The 4,208-nt window shown below is 38.0% G+C and overlaps 1 non-coding gene across 1 annotated transcript; it reads left to right on the forward strand.

The window, feature by feature from the left end:
- Positions 1–446: 446 nt before the first annotated feature.
- On the forward strand, positions 447–553 carry LOC139850943 (small nucleolar RNA R71). The gene has a single exon (XR_011760316.1). It is a non-coding gene; the product is annotated as a small nucleolar RNA R71 (small nucleolar RNA).
- The last annotated feature ends 3,655 nt before the right edge of the window (positions 554–4,208 follow it).

The following is a 4,208-nucleotide window of genomic DNA, read 5'->3' on the forward strand; positions in this document are numbered from 1 at the left end:
TTCGATTAAAGTTTGGCCTTGGCGGTTGATAATTATTTTGATAATTATTTCCCGGTCTTTGGTTCATGTAGGAAACATTCTCTCGTTGTTCCATCGTTTGCTCAATGTGACAATCTTTCGTTAATTGTGGTCCACCGCATTGCTCACAACTGATTCGTATTGCATGAATATCTTTAGTCATCTTTTCCATTCGTCTCTTGAAAGCATCTATTTTTGCAAAAACGGAATCAAAGTCATGGCTAGAATCGGCTCTAGCCGATTTAGATGATCGAAAAATATCTTTTTCTTAATCCCACTCATGTGAGTGGGATGCTATGTTATCAATGATTTTGTGAGCTTCGGTTGCGGTTTTCTTCATAATGGAACCACCAGCTGTTATGTCGATGTCTTTTCGTGTAGCAATGTCGCATCCTTGGTAGAATATTTGTAATATTTAATAAGTGTCTAAACTGTGCTGAGGACATCCTCTCAACAACTTTCCGAATCTTGTCCACGCTTCATATAGAGTTTCATTTGGCTTTTGCGTGAACGTAACAATTTCTTCTTGAAGTCTCACAGCTTTGGATGCCGAAAAGAATTGTTTAAGAAATTTTTCAACTAAGATATCCCATGTATCAATCGCCCCTTCAGGTAACGATTCTAACCAATCTTTGGCTTCTCCATTTAAAGTCCGGGGAAATAACATGAGATTGATCTGTTCATCCTCAACTTCTCTGATTTTGAATAAAGTACATATCCTATTAAAGGTTCGAAGATATTCGTTTGGATCATCTTTTGGCGTACCACTATATTGGCATTGATTAGTTACCATGTGTAGGATTTGTCCTTTGATTTCATAATCCGGCACATTAATGTCTGGCTTAATAATGGCGTGTCCTTGGCCAGTGCGTTTAGCTCTCATGTAGCGACCCGACCAAAACCGTTATCGACGGCGCCGTTAACTTAGGTCCCGTTGCGTGGTCGTAGTCCCTATATGAGACTCGTTTGACCAAAATTATGTCGCATTCATTTGAAAGGTACAAGACTTGCAAGTTTAGTTTACAAAACCGTTCGACAACAAGTCTAAGTTTACAAAAGTCATAAAGTATGATTTAAATAACTCGCGACATAATTAGTTTAAAATCACAGTTGCTATAAATAGCGTAAGTATGTAAACAATATGTTTGAATCCAAAAGTGCTATCCCTAGCGTATGTATGTATGTATGCTTGACTCCAAGCAAGAAATCAGAGTGTATGCATGTATGCTTGACCCCAAGCAAGTATGAATGTACGCGGAAACATGTATCAAATAGCCATGTATGAACCTGAGAAACATATAGAAAACTGTCAACGAAAAACGTTGGTGAAATCATAGGTGTTTGTAATAAACGTTATATTTTGAACCACAAGATTTAGTATTTCCATAAATTGATCATCCAAAAGTTGCATTCCAAAAGTTGGTTCGCGAGCACCCAATTATCAAGACTTAACGTTTCCTCCCATTGTATACCCCATCACTTAGTGCTAGAACAAACACTGATTCTCGAAAATATATTTCATCCGTGGACGGTAGCGAACCGTCCGAATGAGGGTTTGTCAAACCCGTATGGCCACACAATATAAGTTCTCGCTTACACCCTGCAAGTGTAACTAATGATAATCGAATTGAGGATTTTTGTTCTAACTCGCTGTGGAATGTTTGTTTCCTTGTACTTGTGTTCAAAGTATAAAAGTATGTAGTATAAAACTGTATATGTTTCTCATCCCATAGTTTAAAAGTATAAAAGTTGTTGAAAGATGGGACTATGATCTCACCTCGAGTGCACGAGTATAAAGGTACTTCAACAAGTAAACGTGTGCATGAAAGTTGCTTAGCCTTGACCTAAACAAGTAAGTTGTATCAATTAACCGGTTACGACACAAGGCCGGGTGAAATGTGTTCAATTAGTCCTATGGCTCGTTACGACTCGATTAAGTATAGCATGTGAATCACGTTGTCAAGTTTCATACAAGAAACAAGTATAAAAGCATGTTAGAATGATTGTATAAAAGTTTGGTTAAGTTTGGCTAAAAGTCAAACTTGGTCAAAGTCAAAGTCAACGATGTCGGGTCGGGTATCCGACAATTTTTCTAAGTTATATAATCATATATGAGCATGTTGGCCAAGTTTCATGTTAATCGGAGGTCCGTAGCATATCAAACATTTTACGTCAAATGACCAAGCAAAACAGCCAGTTTTAGCACAATGGGACGGCGTCCCAAATGGCTAGACGGCGTCCCACATTGAAGGGTGGGACGGCGTCTTGATACCCTAGACGGCGTCTAGGTTCAAAAGGTGGGACGGCGTCTAGGAGGTTGGGACGGCGTCCCAAGAGGCTTACAGGTCCTGTTTGCAGAAAACACAAGGCACGAGCCAAACTTCAATCAATCCTAGTTTATGATCCGCAAACAATCAAGACATGTATTTTATATCACCGGAAAGCTCTTTCGACAAGGAACACAACTAGATACATTTCTTAAATCAAATTTATCATTTTAGACAACAAAAGTCTCGTCGAAAGTTCGTTAAACGTTCCAAAACAAGGTTTCAAGTTCATCAATTGCAATTCAAGTTTCGGGAATCCGATTTATACATACGATATGCCGTTTTGAAGGTAATGAAACATGTAATACAACTAAACACTTATCAATAACATTAATAAGCATTCAACGCATCAAAAGTTCGTTTTAAGAGTTGTCAAACCCTAACCAAACCTCAAAATCACTAATCATGTTAATGTAAGGTTTTCATGTCAATCAACACACCAAAACGAAGCTATTGAAGTAACTAACACTTTGAACACACAAACATTAACATCTAAACACATTTCACCATCCAAAATCAAAGATTAAGCATACACTTTTCATTTTCAAGCTAGTTACACCAAAACATCAAGATCGAACATACAAATCATATATTCATGTTATACACGAGCCATAGACACTAACTAACAACATTTCAAGTCAAAAACACGAATTTAGAGAAAATTTAGTGTTTTAGAAATGTTACCCAAAATGGATGAAATTGGTACCAAATCGAAGAGGATGATGAGAGGATCACGAATATGTAATTTGTTTTGAAGTTTGCTTCCCGATCCGAATTTAGATGATGAATTATGTTTGTGTTCTTGAGAGAAAAAAAGAAAGAAAGAGAGAGAGAGAGAGAGAGGGATTGAATGGTGGAAAAATGGGTTGACTAGTTGACCTAGTCAACTAGTTTGCCCATTTGGCAACTCCGGTCCCTCGAGTTTCAAAGCGGGTGCGGGATTTAACCGATCGAATATTTTTAAAACGCAAGTTAACGAGAGATGTTATAATTAAATGACGGAATTTTTATGAACGTTAGTCAACGGAAACTACGAATTTAAATAACGAAAGGTATTATTTAAAAGAAAAAGACGGTGTTAAAAATAAATTTAACGGAAAAACGCGGGATGTTACATTATCCACAACTCAAAAGAAATTTCGTCCCGAAATTTAGTTGGAAGTAGTAGTTGTTGAATCTTCCTCGAGATTTTGTGTTGCCAATTCTACGAATGAGGGAGAAGTACGTTCTAGGGTATTTCAACGAATTTTGACGGTCGGGATCATATGTTGTTTTAAGGTTTGGCTTCACGATTTATGGTTTCAACCGGTCCTCCTAGGAAGTGAGGGTTATCGTCGATAGTGAGTTCATCAAAGGAGATAACAAGTTCTCGTTTCGCAAAACACGTCTTTGAGTTGATACATCGAATGTAGGATAAACGGAGACTCAAAATGGGTCGGAAAAGTCTAAACGGCTAGCGACGGGTCCAAAACACCCCAAGAATTTAAAGGATCAAAATATCGCGGATTTAGCTTCCTACGTTTCCCGAAACGGATTGCACCTTTCCAAGGTGCGACTCTTAACGTGACGCGGTTTCCCACGTGGAATTTGAAATGTTTACGTCTAAATCGGCGTAGCTCTTGGTGATTACGAGTCGCGTATGGTTTTACCTGAATATGACTAAATTTTCTCGGTTGCTCACGAATAACCTCGGCCCCGGTGAATTGATCATCGTTTACTTGGTTTGACAAAGGAGAATGACGTTTCCGGGCACATGTGGTTTCAAAAGGTGTGACGTTAAAACTCGAATGAAAATCATTGTAGTACGAGGATTAAGCTAAAGGAAAATACTTTTCTCAAGTAAATTTGAAGTTAGTAATACAA

This window comes from Rutidosis leptorrhynchoides, chromosome 5 (assembly GCF_046630445.1).
Source record: "Rutidosis leptorrhynchoides isolate AG116_Rl617_1_P2 chromosome 5, CSIRO_AGI_Rlap_v1, whole genome shotgun sequence".
Classification (NCBI taxonomy): domain Eukaryota; kingdom Viridiplantae; phylum Streptophyta; class Magnoliopsida; order Asterales; family Asteraceae; genus Rutidosis; species Rutidosis leptorrhynchoides.